The sequence below is a fragment of the Prionailurus bengalensis genome, chromosome A1 (assembly GCF_016509475.1).
Source record: "Prionailurus bengalensis isolate Pbe53 chromosome A1, Fcat_Pben_1.1_paternal_pri, whole genome shotgun sequence".
Taxonomy (NCBI): domain Eukaryota; kingdom Metazoa; phylum Chordata; class Mammalia; order Carnivora; family Felidae; genus Prionailurus; species Prionailurus bengalensis.
The window spans coordinates 110,776,000-110,794,066 of NC_057343.1; the positions used below are offsets into that span (position 1 = coordinate 110,776,000).

An 18,067-nucleotide genomic window follows, 5' to 3' on the forward strand; every position below is an offset into this window, starting at 1 on the left:
GAAGGTCTGTGGAGGGGGCGTGGCTGAGGCCTGGGGACCACAACCCCCCTCTCTGGGTCCCTATGTGTGCTGGCCATGATGATGGTGAGAATGGCAATGGTCAGCCCTTCCTGGGAGCCTCGAATCAGGGCTTGTGTGACTCAGCCCCGAGTAAAGTGAAGCTTCCTCACTAACAGATCCACGGCTGGTGGGATTTCCACTGAGAACTCTGGAGAGTGGGATGCTTGCACAGCCCGAGACAAGGATCTAGGGTGAGGAGTATGTTTGGAGATGGCCCCAAGAACTGAGGGGAAGGAAGAGGGAGGTGAGCCTGGGGTGGGGGAAAGCCAATAAAGGGGGGGTGGCCACTGTGGGCAACCGGGGCACAGTCCCACGGAACCTTGGAGAGACTACGTCCAGCAGGCCTCAGAGTCGCTCCGCTTAGGTCAGAGGGTGCGGGACACTCTTCCACCAACTTCCGTCCCTTGTTGGCTGAGGGTTGCTTTTGGGGGCATTAACTACTGCCCTGTCTGGCACTTCTGGACTTCCCAAATGAGGACTGAGCACACTCCTGAGGCCCGAAAGTGCCCTCAGGCTGATGATGCGGGTCCCCGAGGTTGGAGGCTATCGGCCAGCGTTATGGGCAATGGTCCACCAAAGCTTCACACGACCTGTAGGGTTGAATGAGGGAATCTGGATGGGGTGTTAAGCATCTGCCATATCCCCTCCATGGGATGGCAAGTTCCAGGCAGGTGGGACCGGACTGGACACTTACACAGGCAACACTACAGTGCGAAATGCGTGGGGAATGAGTTACTTAGGGAATATGGCTGAGTACTGAGTCTTGTGGCTCCAGGATAGACTGTCTCATAGAGAAGCCAGGGGTGATGGGACCACCCTGTAACAACCCTGCCCATGACTTCATCACAGGCTGCTGTGTCTACCTGATACCAACCCCTGTTAATGATAATCACCACAAGACTTGACGGAGCACCGGACAGGGAGCCAGGAGACCATCTGGTTCTGCCTTGATGAGCTGTGAGACCCCAGGAAAGGCATTCATTCCCTTGCCCTTCCAGCCTCCACTTCCTACCTTAGAATGGGGGCAATGACAATCCCTCACTAGCTTCTGTGGCCCTGAGAGTTGCAAAGTCCCAAGGAGTCAGCCAGGCCTGAGGGCTTCTCTGGATGAAGTAGGGCTGATGCCCCAAGCGAGCCGGGCCGTGGCTCGTTTGTCATCATCCCCTTCCAACGCCCAGTGCCTGGCACAGGTGGCCATGAACTTGGTATTTGTAGATAAACCTCCCTCCCTTTCCACTGCCCACAGACACTCCCACTCTGGGGCCTCTCAGGGAGGGAGGCTCATGTCCTGGTTGGCCCGACACAGACGAACATCCTGACAGGCCGTTGGAAGGACCCAGCTACCTTCCTGCCAGCCTGGGTGCCCTCTGTGCACAGTGGCCACCTGGGCACCGGTCTCGAGCTTCCTGCCAGCACATGTGTACGGGGCTCCTCCTGCTGCTTTGGCAGATAAAATATTGATCAGCCTGCTGAGGAGCCCGGAGTGTGATCCTATTTTCATGTCAGAACTTGGTAATGAACTACATTTATCAAGCCCATTCTCCATGAGAAAGGTCAGCCACAGATCTAGCTAAGTTGTTATGACACCTCATTAATCTAGTTCCCTCAATAATTGTCCCTCTGTGAAGATTCTAATGTTCTCCCATCCCAGCCGCGCTCCCTCCACGCCGAGGGACATTATTATAGCAGGAGCACGGGCACATCCGCATTTAATTTTTTGAGCAAAGAGAGATAGGAAGCAGGTAGCAGCCTCTGGAATTAAATGTCCATCAAAGGAACACTTTCTAGTGCAAAACAAAGGGAAGCAAGGGAGACATTGTGAATATTCCATTAGCCACACGTGCCCCTGCCGGACTGGGCCTCAAAGGATCCGTCTTCACTCTGAGGCAGGTGAGGCTTCACGTTCCAGATGTGGGTAGGGCTGGCGGCCCCCGAGAGGCAAGAGAGGGGGGTTTGTATAGGAGGGCAGGGCGGAGATGCCATCTGGGCAGCGGGGAGCTCAGATTCTAATGGAGTGTGAGGCCGTGCATGGTCAAGACCCCTGCAGGAAGCCCAGGTTCTGGATACAGGAGGCACCTGCAGGTGGGCGAGGGGTGGGCTGGAGATACCAGGCACAGGGAAGGGCGGGTGGTGAGGGGCTATCCCGGGCTGTCTCTCCTTCTCCCTCACCCTCAGCCATCTCTTCACCGAGTCCTTTGGTCTGTCTCCCCAACACGCCGATCTGGGTAGAGAGGTGCCCCACGGGCTGGTCCCCTTTCCCTACTGCTACACTTTGCCAGCCTCACTCTCTGCTCCTATTCGCTCCCTGCTGACTGCCAGGTGGCCCTGTGGGACTGAAGGCCCCCCAAGGCCAGGGGCGGGCCTTGGTGCAGGTCCGGCATGTAGAAGGCACTGGCTGAATGTCTGCTCACTGGACAGCTGTGGAATCCTAGGTGGAGAGGGCAGCAGATGGGCTCAGATGAAGGCTGTAGCCCTGCCCAAAGGAGGGGACAATCTCAGCTACTTTGAGCCACAGTGACCAAGGTCTGGAACTCTGGAGGGGGCTGGGAGGTGTGTCCTGACTCACGCCAGCTCCTGTGGAAGGACCGCGTGTGTGATGTGGGTGTGGCATGGGCAGCTCCAGCGTATGGCATGTGGGGTCACTGGGGGGCGTGGACCCTATCTCATCCACTGGGGTCCCCCCAAACCTGCAATGGTGGCCCCACAGAACGGAGTCTGGCATGGCCAGCCTTGGGGTGGGTGGTCAGGTGGTGAGCCACAGGGGGTTGTTGCCCCTCTGGACACTAGGTTGCATAGATGTGGCTCCTCTGAGTCCCCTCTGGTGGGCACACACAGCTCCCTAGATACTGCCTCCGGAGAGGAGGAAAATGTGAGCGTCTGCCCTCTTGTTCTGCCACTGCTGGTCAGGACGGGCCTGGACAGCCCTGTGAAGAGGCCAGCAGGGCGGGGGAACCCATGCCTTGGAGCAGCAGCTCAGGTGGGGAGGCCTGGGGGTGAATTCAGCCACAGCAGACTTTGGGAAGGATCCAATTCCACACTAGGGTTCTGGTCAGCAAATGAGCACAAAGCTGACACTGGGGACCCCGGTGGCTTGGCGGGTAGTGGTAGGTGGGGGCAATCCCAAGGCCACCATGAAGACCCCAATCCCTGATGGCCATCCCGCACGGTGGCAGCCCTGTACTCTGGGAGTCCCCAACAAAGCCCAAGTTTACTAGACAGGGGACTGCAGGACACAGATTACTCGACATGAAGGCCACTGCTCTGCCGCTGGCAGGAGCAATCCCTTTGGGGACGGGTGTGGGTTAAGGGACAGGGAGATGGGAAGGAAGCACTGGGGAGGGGCCTGGTGGGTCGTACTCAGAGATGCCAGCGTGTGGGCTGTGACGTCTCCCTTCCAAAACCACACCTAGACCATCCCTTTAGAAACTGCGTGGCAGTCAGTCATGCCCTTGAGCCACACCCACTGGACTCCAGCCCTTCCCCGACCTGGCAGGGTGCCCCAGACCCTAGGCTCAGATCCTGACACCCTCACCCAGGAACCCCCCGAGGGGCCCAAGGGAGAGATTGGATGTGCCCACAAGCTCTTGGCCGCTGTTGGGTCTGCTCATGGGCAGACTCTCCCCCACCCCCAATGCAAACATTAGCAGCCCTAGTTCTCACACTGTCCCCATCCCGCCTGATAAGTAATGTCACTGCTGTCCGATAAAGCTGCAATCTTTACCACCAAAGCAAAAACCTGGCTTAATCGTCTGGCACCGACATCACAGCTGAACGTGGTTGTGTGACACGGGCCTCAGTTGCAATGTGTCATTCTGAGGTCTATTTGGAAACCACTAAGCTGTGCAAAGAGCAGGAAGCATTTTACTCCCAGATCTAATTTATGAGCTGCCATAACTTTACTGGAGTTTAGCTTAAGAGGAACAGATGTTTAACTTGATGTAAATTCATGAACATTAACAATCTTTCTGCTGCCGTTTCTGAGAAAACTCAATTAACAATAAATGCCAAAATCAATGGGTTTATCTTCAGGACACTTTTTTGCTAACACGATGTAGTTTTGCTTTGACCAAGCCACAAAGCTCTGGAAAGTCTAGCAGACTGTGAAGCACACATGATACAGTCTCCTCACAATCCCCAACATGAACAGGTGTGCTCTAAGTCATGCCATGTGCTGACCCCCTCCTGGCTGTGACTGCTGAGCACATGGGTCATGGTCACCCGCACCCTAGCACCCTGGGGAGATCCTTCCACCATGACCTAAGCTACAGCTGCTGGCAACTCCCCTACCTTCCAGAAGCAGGCCTGCAGACTTTGCTCCCACGTACCCCTTCCTGAAAAGCCCTTTCTCTAAATTTGGCTTTTCTGCCAAAGCCCACCCCTAAGGGGCTGCTTTTGTTTCTGCCCCAAGCCACACACTCTCGCCGTGTCCTCGTCCCCAGTCTGCCTCCTCCTTAGACGGCATTCCAGTGCCTCTGTGTCTTTTGGGTGAACGTCACTGTCTTAGAGAGCATGGCCATGGCACCCCGTGGTGGGCATGATCACTGGGCACGAGCTCACTGGTGAGCTGCCTGCTCGTGGTTTGGAGGCGCTCTGCAGGCCTCCTGTCCCTTTCATCACCCCAAACTTCACCTGGGTCTCCTCCTCACCCACTAGTCCCAACTCCAGAATCAGCAACGGGCTTACCACATTCATAGCAACCCCTCATCCTTTCAGGCCTTAAAGGGGGCCTGGCATCACATTGGCCAACGGTCCTTGGTCAATATCTCTCCTTTTCTCTGGAGTGCCCTATTAGTCATCCCAACTGCCTTTGAACATCATGGGTTCAAGGTACACGGCCCACTTTGGGTCCACAAACAGAATCTGCAGGTCTGAGACTGCCAATGGCCTTGGCCCTGCCTGAGCTCGACCTACACACCATGCAGACCATGGGGTTCCTTCCCCGGCTGCTGCAGCAGCACAGACCAAGCCCTCTCCAGCGCTAGGGAAGTACCCACCTCCATGCGTGCCTGAATTGTGGACAAAGCCTCATCTCAATTTTCACCCCAGAATCAGGTAATTTAAATTAACAAAACCACCCAGACCTTTGTTAGATAAATGGTACATTTCCTCATGAATGCCCGGTTCAATTGATGTTGCCATGCAATCTGCTATTTGGCATTTACAATCCTCTCTTCTATTCCTATTAAAGAAAGCAAAATTGGTTGGATTCCTGGGAGAGGGATCCACAGGCACTTTCTATGGCTGACTGGCACATCTATCAGGTGGCCCAGGAGTGAAAGTGTAACGTTTGAAAACTTGAATAAACGCTGAAGCCCTTCTGGCATGAAGAGCTTGAGTTTTTACTCTTGGGTTAGTGAGAAACCCACACCCAACCTGGATCCTTAACAAGTCACCAATTCCTTCTGGAAGGACGACAATGACTCCCGACAGGCTCCAGGTCCCCTACAGCCCTGTCCAGAGCTCAGCGCCTGTGCACTCCCACCCCACACCTCACGTGCACCTAGAGGAGAAGCAGGACAGCTGAATGAGGCCACGGCCACCAGGCCGGAAATCTGGAGTGGACGAGGAGGAAGAGAGTGGGCATCACCCTTGGCCTGGGACAATTCCATTTATTTGTTCCTGAGACTCCATCCCCCCAAACACCTAACCAAAGGGAAGGGTCCTGCTGTTGGGATGGCGAAAATGTAGCTTCTCTGGAGTCAGTGATGTCCAGGAATGTTGCTGCTTTGAGCTTTGAGATGCTATGGCCTTTGAGGGGTTACCAAGCTGAGGGGGACCTCAGCCCGGGACACGGCAGGGCCTGAGGCTGTCTCTGGCTCTCTCACTGGCCAGGACTAGGGCTGCATGCCACAGAAGGAGTACTTTGCTCTCATGTGGACTCACAACGCATGCAGGGGGCTCCATCAGACATCTCAAGAGGGGCAGTGCTGTCCCTGGGAGGTGAGCTGGACTCTTGTAGGGAGCATCTTTGTTTTCACAATGACTGGGGGGCCTAAACGGCCCTTAATGAGTGGGGCCAGGGACCCTAGGGATCCTATCTATCATTTGGAGCAGAGTCCTGTACAACAAACTTCTGCGGGCCTGGCATCTCCTACATGTTTTCAAACGTCTCAGTGGACAGTCACTGAAGTGAGATATTCTATTACTAGAGGCCTAGAGTCTAAGGCAATGCTATTTATACAAACATTGCATATATTTATTGTATATAAAGTATTTTGCCCCCTGGGTTTGCAAGGATTTTCCAAGGAGGCAGCTAGGCTGGGTATTGTAAACTCTGTTTACAACTGTGTCAAGAAGTATTCACCATTTTGGAGAATTACACCTCCAAAAGCAACATCACTTAAGTATTCAAAGTGTTAACATAACATGCCCGTCACAGGGTCTGTCTGTAGCTGTTCACAGGATCCGTGGGTGGGTGCTGACATCTGACCACTATGACTCAGTATACGCAGCTGGTGTCCAAACATTTACATACTGAAAGCCAGACTTTATTGCTACTACTTCTCTTATATTTCTCCTTTACATCCCAGTTTGAATAAGACACATATTCATTTCAAAATTATATGGGGGTTCTACAAAATATTTGCTATGAAAAGGTGGCTTTGGGTCTGACAGGATTAAAATAAAGCCATCTATGTGACAACTAGAATCCGTGGCCTTCTTCTTTACCCATTTAGTTTTATCATGGTCAAATACACATAGTGTAAAATTTACTGTCTTAACCATTAAATTTTTTTTCAGTGTTTGTTTATTTTTGAGAGAGAGAGAGAGAGAGAGCGAGTGTGAGTGGGGGAGGGGCAGAGAGAGAGGGAGACAAGAATCCAAAGCAGGTTCCAGGCTCTGAGCTGTCAGCACAGAGCCCGACATGGGGCTCGAACCTGTGAATCATGAGATCATGACCTGAGCCGAAGTCGGACGCTTAACCGACTGAGCCACCTAGGCACCCCTCTACCTTAGGCATTTTTTAAAGTACACACTTCAGTGGCATTAAATATATTCATAATTTGGTGCAACTATCACCACTATTCATTGCGATAACTCTTTCCATCTTGTAAAAGTGAAACTCTGTACCCATGAAACAACAGCCCTATTCTCTCCATCCACTGCCGGCAGCCACCACTGCACTTTTGGTCTCTATGATTTTGACTACTCTAAGTATCTCATGCAAGTGGAGTCCTGCAGGATCTTTCTGTGAGTGGTTTATTTCACTCAGCAGGATGGCTTCAGAGTTCAACCATGTTGTCACCTGTCGGAATTTCCTTCTTCTTTAAGCCTGAATAATATCTCCCTGTATGCATATACCACATTTTGCTTATTCATCCATTGGTCCATAGACCCCTGATGCTTCCAGGTTTTTAGCTATGACGAAGAACGCTGCTATAAACACGTGTGTACAAATATCTCCTCGAGATCCAGCTTTCGTTTTTTTGGGGGGGTCTATATCTAGAAGTAGAACTGCTGGCTCATGTGGCAATTCTATTTTTATTTAATTATTTATTTTTTTGAGGAACCACCAAACCATTTGCCACAGTGGCCTGTACCATTTTACATGTGCACCAACAAGGTACAAAGGTTCAAATTTTTTTCATGTCTTGGTCGGCATTTATTATTTTCTGACAGGGTCCACCCTGGTGGGTGTAATAAAGTAGTGGTCTTCTTTTGAGTCTCCTCAGTCCCGGGAGTTTTAAGACACTGGGAATAGTATGGGGGTGCACCTGGGCATATGTGGCCCTGTGGATATGCTTTGTACACGTGCATACCTGCGTGCAAGCCCAGCCTTTGAAGGCTAAGCATGGGGAGGCAGAAGGCCCAGAGACACACCCTTGGGCTCTAGAGCCCGCCTGGCCCCAGGAAGGCAGCTGGCGGCAGCCCCTGAGGAAGATGGCGGACGCCCCAATGAAGGAGACAGGGGCTAGGACATGTGTCCCTCCCCCCTTCTGCAGAACTGGGCTCTTTTCTGTATCTATTCTTTCAGGACACCCCTGGACAGGGTATGAGAGCTCTGGGCCGGCAGGTGAGGAGACCGGGGCAAGGGAGCATTCTGATCCCCTGTCTCACATGCCTGGTGAGGCCTGTGGTGTTTCTCTCACCGTGGTGTTGTCTCAGGGGTGTTTGCTCAGCCCCTGAGGCAAGCCAAAGAGCCACGGGGTTTTAGAGGCAGCAAGCGCAGATGGTCCTCTTCTGTAAGAGGGGCGTGTGGACTGCAAATCAATACCACCGAGCGAAGGTCTCCAGGAAAGAACTGCTCAAATGTTAACACACTCCACATCTCTACCTGTAGAAGCTTCGCTGGGCTCGAGGGGACATTTACTTTAGAAGGAAAAGTATTACAGGAAAACTGCCTGAGAACGGTCTCAGAAAACAGGGTCTGCTCTAAGCCAGGGATTCGTGCCTTTACACAGGCTTGGCAGGAAATGGCATTTCAGAGAAGAATTGCCTGACCAGAGATTTTGAGACCTGAGATGACTCAGAGAAGTTTTCTGACATTTGAAGATTTACCTGAACCCCTCTGACTAGTATGATTGGCAGTAAATCCCAGGTCAACACGAAACAAAACACAACAACTCTGAAGGAAAAGCACAGTCTTTGGGGTGGGGGGGAGTGTTTTGGATTATTTCCAGAGCTTGAGCTGCTGGGAGGAGAATGGGACGGCTCTTCCCTGCATCTGGTTCAGGGGATTAACCACACTGGAAACTTATCAAAATTCAGGCGCTCCCTGTGGAGGGAACAGCAGAAACTCATCTTGATGAAAGCTGGCCCCAGGCTGGCTGAGTCTGAGCTGATGCGCGGCGGCCCTGGATCCGTGTCCGGATCCGTGTCCGGAACCCAGAGCCCGGCAATGAGAGGAGCCAGGTGGGCGATGGACCCTAAGGGGAGACCAGGGTGTGGCCCTCAGAACACTCAGAAGGCCCCTCTGCCCGCAGCAAACTGACTCACTGCAGACACAGTTGAGCCTCACGGCTGGTGGTTAAGCTCAGTCTGCAGCATGCCGAGAGATGGGAATCTGTGGAGGTGCTGCATCTCATTAGATGCCCACTCTGGGAGATCGCTACGTCCTCTGTGCCCTCCTTATTCTTAAGTTCTCGGATCCCAGGAATGGCCTTGGCATTGCCTCGTCTGCCATGAAAATGGATTCACGTGCTTTCAGAGGGTTTGGGACCCACAGGGTATGGGAGCGATAGGAATCTCCCAAGGAGATTGTATACAGCTGAGAGCACACCTGAGGGCAGGCAGGTGGGGCCAGCGGCCCACAGCTTGAGGCTCTCCGCCCTGAGACCTGAGCCCGGCTGTCACCTGCCTGGCATGTTGTGCTCACACTCTTTGGGTGCCTTTCTTGCTCCTGCTCTGGCTCCCTTCTCTTCAAATTCTAGCCTTCCACTCTCACAAAGAGCCCCCACAAGCCGTATTCATGGAAAGAACAGGCTATTCTATAATATGTCCAGACATGAGGGCCTCTTCCTGCCAGAAGCCTTGCCTAGAGACCCAGGGTCTGAGCTGATCCTCTCACCCAGTGCCGGGAAAAATAGGCAAGCCACAAAGATGGGGATTTCCGGGGACTCCAGCTGAGAGGGGTGACCGGCAGTCACTTCCCAGGGCCAGCATCCCTTCAGGGGGACCACAGCCACGCTCAGAAAGGGCATTTCCATGTGACCCAAAGCTGACCTAGGTCAGGAGGGGGCTGGTGCCTAAGCGTGATAGGAAAGAAAATCTAGAAAGATCTCATTGCAAGATGCTCTTCAGGACTCTCAGACACAGAGCTACCAGAGTCCAGCCGCTCTCAGGGAGGGCAGAGCGGCTGGACCCTGGCCTGAGGCAGCCCCACCTCTGACCTCTGGGGCAGAAAGAAGCCTGAAGGCCGATAGATCTTTATTTTCTACTCCACTAACAATTTCTACCGCTTTCATTCCAAAGCCTCTTCTCCTTTCTGTGCAGAGTCTAGAAATGGTCCAAGCTCCAAGCTGACGTTGCAACCATACCCTTCAGTTCTTAGAGAGTGGCTTTGTGCTCCAAGTGCTGGGCTCACATGCCAGTTGGCCTGTGCCTGCCACACCGACAAGGTCATTTCCTTCTACGCTCACGTGGAGCTTTTCTTAACCCGCTGGTCTCCTCTCTCTTCTTCCAAAGTGTCCTCCCTCTTCTTGGGGCCTCCTGTAAGTGACCGTGCTGGCTCTTGCCACCTCTCTGATTTGACACAACCTCTCCTCTTCCAAAAGGCAACTTGAACAGCAGTTACGCTTGCGTGGGGACTTGAGTGGGGCCGAGTGCGTGACACTCCCGGGTGCTGGTAAGATTCTCTTTCTTGCCCTGGGAGCCGGTCACAAGATGCGTTCTCTCCGGAAATGCACTGAGCTATACTTTTGTGATTTATTCATTTTCTGTGTGTGTTATACTTCAATAATATGTTTATTTAAAAGAGGCAGCCTGGTGCTTCTCAGCATCTGAAAGATATTAGTTGCTATGGGTAGGAGCTTCGTCCTTGGCCAGGCCCAAGGGCTGGGCACGCGGAAGAGGGACTGGAGGGGTTGGCAGTTCACAGGCGGGGGTCACTGACCTGGAGCAGCAGCGTGTCTGGTCTCTGGTCAAATCGCCCTGGACTGGGCATCCCTTTGGCCAGGCACCAAGTCATCTATCTTCCCTGGGGATGCTGCTTGTTAGCTCAGACCTGGGTCGCTGGGGAGGAGGATGGGTGTAGGGTGTGCTTTGCTGAGCAGCTTGAGGAGAAGGAATGAAAGAGGCTGAGGGTCAGGGGGTCCTCGCTGGCCTGGGGTGTCTTGCCTCCCCTTCACACTCAGCTCCCGCGAGGTGTGTGATGCATGCTGAGTCCAGAGCTAAGGTGCCCTCCTAGAAATGCCCTCCCATGGAACACTGCCCCATGTTGCAGGCCTGGCTAGCAATGGGTGACTCTTGGCAAAGAGGTATTGGTGTGGAGGTAGCTGGCCAGTCGATGTGTTCTCGGTGAGAGTGTGCCATGGGCCCTGGCACCCAGGGGACCTCTGTGTGGCCCCAGGTATCGGGGCCTGGGAGTAACGTCCTAGAACCTCTCACGGACCATGCCCTGGCCTGTTCTGCCTCAGTTTTCTCTTCCTGCTCTCCCAAGGTTGTGAGGACTGAAATGAGGGCTCAGGCCCAGGTGCAATTCAGACTCCATGGCCCTGGCTGCTTGGCTTGTGTGGCCCAGAAATGAGCATCAAGGGTCATGTGCTCAGAGGGGACAAGATGGACCCTTCTGCAGCCACACCTCATGCTCCAGTGATGCCTGACTGGCCAGCCAGGACAGACGGCAAAGTTGAGCCTGCAGGCCTTGCGGCCCATAACTCTGAACCGAAGCAGTGTCCTGGCCTATCCTTCTGGGCACAGCTCAATCGTGCACTCCTAGAAAGCCGTCCGCCTTTCTGTGGCAATTAGGGTCCAGACTCCGCACTTGATTTTCAATATTAACTGCCCTGTGGTGCTAACTTGCTTTCCAACATGTGGTACACGCCCGCCAAACAGAGGGGCCCTAATGTGCCAACAATAGGAGCCTCAGGGACAGGAAGCATGTGGACCTTTCCTGTGGTTACTACACCTGCCACGACCGCATTGTTACCCACACTGGGTGCCTGGGGATGGACTAATTGATCCTAGGCGACCTGACTTTCGGATAACACACGGAAGGAGCGGAGGGCGTTTTACTCCAAGGCAGGAGATAATTTATAACCAGTCTGAACACCTGGCTTGGCAGAGATGGGAGACTCTGAAGCTCACCCCTGCTCTGTGAACTCACAAGCGCATGAATTACTGCCAGGCTTACCGTAACTGTAGATCGCAGGATGAACACAGGCCAAAGAGGCAGGGGGTGAAGAACTCCATCATCTGGAGGCTCCAGAAAACACACTTACAACCTCCCCAGCAAAGCTGGGCTGTCCAGCTGAGGGAGGAGGTGGGAATGGGGGGAGGGGGGAATGAGCACAGCCAGCCCCGAATGGTGCTTAGGTCCTATCCCTACTCACTCAGAAGAGGCGCGCTGACACCTGATGTACTTGGGGGCGCAGGTGCAACAAGCCCTGGGCCAGGCATTGGGGCACAGAGCGGACAAGAGGCCAATCCTCCCGGGCATGAGAATGCGGGCACTGCTAGGCTGTGTCCTTCCTTCCCTCTTGCAGCTGGAGCAGGCTTGCACTCAGGGAGGTGTGGGGTGGGGGGGCTCCAGGCCCACATTGCTCAGCTCTGGGAAGCGTCCTTCCCAGTATGTCCTAGAGCCTCCAGCCCACCCTTACTCGACTGTGAGGCTGGGATGGGCACACTGGGCTGTGTCTCTGGACTAGCTGTGCATGCTTATCAAGCAGACCATCAAGGGAAATCAGGCTTGCATCCTTAGGTGGGGGCTTCTGTCCCCGTGAGCCAAATAACAGAGCCAAATTTACATCTCCCAACTAAGAAGCAGGCTGTAAAGAATCCCCTGCAACTAAAGTGGGCACACTCTACACCTCGATTTCAAAAGGAGAAGGTAAAACAGGATGCAGGCAGCTGTGCTGGTGTGGCTGGGGGGCACTGATGCTGAATCAAAGCCCATGGCGAATTCACGGAGTGGGTCTGGGTCCACTTATCAGGATCAAATCCCCCGGAGCAAATGGCCGTGATTATGGCTTTCAAATAACGTGGAAGAGCTAATGGATCACAGAAAATGGTGTGGGACTAAAAGTAAATACAAAATGAGGGAGTCTGCTGGCTTGGAGGTGGGGCTGCTGCATGGGAACACCGGCAGTAATTACATTCAAAACACCACTCAAGTCTTAGGAGATTCTTCTCCCAGCTCAGGTCTTTAGTTTTCAGACCGCATGTTACACACTGGAGACTGTCCACCTCTCAGAGCTTTAAATACACACCACCAGTGAAGGATCATCATCCCATTTATCAGAAAGCAAACCTAGGAGCCGGAGAAGAGTCCTTTTCCAGATCACCTGGCTCGGTGGAGTTGATTTAACGTCTAAGTGACATGTACTAAACATCCTGGGGGTTTGAAGCAACAGAGATTGTTGAAAACAGTCATGGCGCTTGTCTAGAAGTCATTCATACCTGTATGGCCCTAGAGAGTGTTTGGGTGGTTAGCATGTGTGTGGAGGGCGTTTGGCAGGGGAGGGTGTTTGTGTATCACAGGCTGTGTATGAGTGCGAGACTGTATCCCTGGTGTGTCTGCCTCCTGGGTCACCCCTGGGGAAATGTCTGGCTGGCAGGTGAGCTCCACGGGGGTCTGGGCTGAATGGAGCCGGGGACTTCTGGTGTCCCTGCCTGCGTTGGGCATGGCACGATGGAGTGCCGGGCGAGCCATACTTCCACAGGGGTCTGGTTTACGCTTTCTGCCTCTGTTGTCCCAGCCCACCCCACCACGTACGCTCTGAAAAGTGCCAACTGTCCAGGGATGGGGCACCTCACTGGCTCTGCCTGTGAGTGGCCCTCAGATGGAGGCCCAGGTGCTCTCTCGGGAGCAGCTCCTGTGGGGTGGGACATGAGCGGGACCCCCAGGATGGCCTCTGTGCCATGCTCCATCTTCCTGCTCTGGCATCCACAGGCACTGTCACATCTCATCACTGATGACAGTATCTGGCTGCTCCTCCTGCCACTGCCTTTCTGGCTTTCTAGAGCCTCTGGTTCTTTGGTTAAAGGGGAGACAGAAGCTGGATGGAGCGGATAGAGCTTCTGGCTGCTCCCCGTAGCGTCTCCTGTCAATCAAGGGCTGGAGCAGGGGAAGACTGGAGAGGTGTCCATGCACTGCCCAGTCCAGACCCTCTCCTAAGCTCCAGACCTCATACCCCAATGCTGGCCTGACATCTCCCCACATTGTCCCGCAGGAACCCCAGACTCAACGTGGCCCACACTGAACCTACCAGCGAGATTGCCTCTTCTTTTACACCAAAGCCCTCAGCTGTCCAAACCACACATCACACATTGCCCCTGAAATCCCACCCATCCCTGTCCCATTGATCCTGGCTCAGGCCATTTCTGCCTCTTGAGTGTTTCCTGACGGCTCCAGTTGCCCTCACTGCTACCGACTCTATTTCAGTTCAAGGAAACCATTGACACTACTTGGATGATTATTTCACCACGGTTAGCCCTCAGACTTGAGTCTTGTCCCAGTCGAATCCCCTCTACTCAGCACCTGGAGGAATCTTTGGGGGACTCCCAACTGCCCTCAGGGTAAAGTCAAGCTGCTCCCTTTGGCCTGCAGCTCTCCGGCCTCACCTGGCCTCTCTCCACTCACAAACCTGAGCCCCCTTCATCATCTCGAACTGGCCTGGCATCACCTCTGGGCCTTGGCACCACAGTCCTACCTCTTGGCAAATTCCTTATCATCTCTTGGTCTCAGGTGGCACACTCCTTCCCTGTACCTCCCTTCCCCACTGCTCCTGGCTGGGTTCACGTGCCGATGTGTCCTCACAGTGCCCTGGGCACCCTCTTCCCAACATTTATCATTTCTGCTTCCTCTCCCTGTCCACCACACCCTTCTTGTCATGGCCTGGGAGCCAGCGGGCACTGTGGCAGGTGAGTAGCACACAGCCAGCATATGACAGACAAAGGAAGGACCAAATGGACGAACATGTGACTTTTGTCCACAGTTGCTTCTATTTAGACATACATATGTTTCCTTCTGACCCCAGGTCCAGGATGCCATAGAACAACCACTGGGTCAGTCCCTGAGATGGCTGGGTTAAATGAATATAGATATTCCATGCCTTCTGCCTCTACCTGGAACCTTCTCTAGTCAAACCCAACTTCTTGACATAAGTGGGGTCAAGAGGAGAAAATCAGTATGACTAACGAGGTCCATGCATGAGATGCTCAGACCTTCTCTCCCTGAGCCCCATTTCCTCATCCGGGCAAAGGGGATCTCTGTCCTCGGGGCTCTTGCAGGGGTCAGTGGCCCAGGACAGCATCTCACCTGACACAGAGGAGAAGCACCCTGGATGGCAGGGAAATCTTCTTTCCATTTTTCATGGGTAAGATTCCTGAGACCTGTGCAGTGTGGGGTGAGTGTGGGATCCATGGAAGGTTCTGGAATGTGACTTCTTTCCAAAGAAAACACCTCCAGGGCAACATCCCTTTCCCTTATGGCACTGAGGAGGGCACCCATGAAATGACTGTAATGGAAATATAAACTGTCCTACTTCAAAGCACTTTGATATTTTATAATGACCATTATAAACCTGTTCTCTGCATATCACATAAATACCTCAGCCCTGCACCACATTTCCTGGTATCTCTAAAGACACCAGGAGAAAAGCAGGGGAGCTATAAAAGAAACATAAAAAATACAGTTGCAGATGAGCCTAAAACTCATTTCTTTGAAGCTTAATTGATGGGAAAAGCTTCTGGCCCCAGAGAACTTAAAGGCCCATCACGCAGATATGTGATTAAGTGTCCCCGTATCACGGACCACACTAAACTGGAAGTCATTACCCGGTAATTGCAAATACATTAATAAAATGATGATGTGGGTTTGCTCAGGACATAAAGAAAGAATGAAATAATTCACTCAGATAACTCGACAAAAATGTAGGGTCAGTCCCTGAGACGGCTGGAAACAAGGGCTGTTTGGGTCTCAGTCTGACCAGCCCTCTGGAGAGGGGGCCCAGGCCTCTGTTTAGAGGAGCTCTCAGGTCGATGGAAACAAAGTCAGCCTTTGGACCCACTGTGAGGCTTCCTGAAGGTTCATGTGTGACATGTGAAGGTCCTCTGAAATTACTGTCCAGGGGACCTCCAGCCACTGATGTCACACAGCCAGAAAGGGAGGCTTAGGGCTCTTCCAACAGGGCTCCCTGGGCAGCTTCTCCAGCCCCTGTCCTAAACAACCAGAGGAGAAAAACAAAAACAAAAACAAAAACCCACACATGTGCGGGAATTCAGACGCATTTGCTTTCAGTGCCCACAGTCTGAGACGAAGCATAGAGGACCATCCTGCACTGACAGCCAGCTTCCCAGTGGACACTAGCCGGGTTCAGCCTCTGGCTCTCAGACCTCAGAGCACAGCCAAAGTTCACCAGCCTCTTCCAGCACTTCACATACACGTGGACTCCCTGCCAAGCCCCCGTGAGGGTGGGTGTGTGTGAGTATGGGGGAAGAGGAGGAGAAGGGGGCGAGGCAGGTGTCATGGAGGGCTTTCAGCGGGAACCTCCTTCCTCTCTCCCCTCTTCTTATCAGCAGGTGGAGCACACCCACCTCCCAACACTTTAGAACCAACTTCAGATCCCATTACCTCCCTGCACCTCTACCCCAGGCCCTGCTCTCTGCTCATCTGTGATGCTTGTGTCCTGCCAGCACCCACTGTGAAACATTGTTCCTCTAAGAAACCCTAGCTACGAACCCTGGATGTACCACCTACAAGCTGTGTGATCTCAGGTAAGTTGCCTAACCTCTCTGAAGGCCATCCATAATGCAAGAACAGTAAGAGTACTTATCTTACTGACATATCAGAAGTCTTTAGCATATTGCAGTCAACCTCCACCCCCAGGTCTACCAAAGTGCAGGTACTTGGACCAGGTACATGAGAGGGCCTAGGAGCTGCTCCAGCACAGGCACCCACGGCTTCCCATGTGACCTTCCCAGCACCTGAGCTGCCTGTCCACAGCGCTGTCCCAGAGAGGGCCCATCAGATCCCAGGAACCGATGGGGAGCTGGGACCGGACATTGAGCAGACAGGAAGGACTACTGGCAGGGACTGCCCCAGGGGAGGCGGGTCTGGAGAGTCTGAGGCAGGATCGCTTGAAGCTCAAGGAACAGCAGGCTTAGAACCAGGAGGAAAGAAGTTACCAGGCCCTCACGTGACCAGAGAGATTGGCAGGAGCGGGAATGTGAGGAGAGGCCTGTGAGGGTCAGAGAGTGCAGGGAAGGGGATGGAACAAAGACAGCTTGGAGCCAGAGGAACCTCACGGTGCCATCACCGAGCAAAGCACACTGTCAGGAAAAGCGTGGCATCTTGCATAACTCATCCCTGAGCGAGCAGCATCCTTCGTCTTTCACTTACACTACCCCAGGAAGGAGGCAAGCTGTCGACTTGCTCATTTGCTATATTATCACTCCACACACCCAAGGAGGAAAAACATTGGGAGTTGGCTCCTGCTTGTGGGCTCTGGCAGGGGCGGTGTGTGTGGGACCAGGCACACGGGAGAACCCTGACTGGGAGCCGCCTGCGACTTTCTCAACAAGATGCTGCTGGAGGGCTGGGGCACCGCAGGCCTCTGGGCTTCCACAGCACGCACGTGCACACACACACACATGCATACATATGCAAGCACACGCACACACATGCATGCACACACATGAATACGCACATGAAAACACCACACATGTGCACACCCATGCACACACATACACACACAATGCACGCACACATACATGAAAGCACGCACATACACATATGCACACACATGCATACTCACATGCAAACACCACATACACGTGCACACCCATGCACACCCATGCATGCATACCCACATGCATGCACACATACATGCAAACACAAACATGCACACACGTGCACACACACATACACACATACACATGCAGGTGCACACACGTACACACAGAACAAGAAGAGGGCAGTGATACAGGGATAACATGTGGGCACGGGCTGGTGGGCACAGGAAGGGGTGGGATTATTCTTCTGTGGCCTTCACACCTGCAGCGGCTAGAATAGATGGGACATCAGGCAGAGCTACTCAGGGCCCGGGATGGGGTGACTGATGGGCCCCAAGGAGACCTGTACCTTCATGGATGCCTACCTTCGAGGCTTGTGTGCTTGTGTCTGCTGGTAGCCCCCTACTGAATTGAAAATGTCCTGGGGCACCTGGGTGGCTCAGTCAGTTAAGCATCTGACTCTTGGTTTTGCCTCAGGTCATGACCTCATGGTTTATGAGTTCAGCCCTGTGTTGGGCTCTGCTCTGACTGTGTGAAGCCTGCTTGGGATTCTCTCTTTGCCCCTCCCACATGCTCTCTCTCTCAAAAATTAAAAAAATTTATTAAAAAAAATGGA

General features: G+C 53.3%; 1 protein-coding gene across 1 annotated transcript in view; it reads right to left on the reverse strand.

The window, feature by feature from the left end:
• FSTL4 (follistatin like 4) overlaps positions 1–18,067 on the reverse strand; it is a 414,621-nt gene that overhangs the window by 133,740 nt on the left and 262,814 nt on the right. The gene's annotated exons all lie outside the window — the stretch shown is intronic.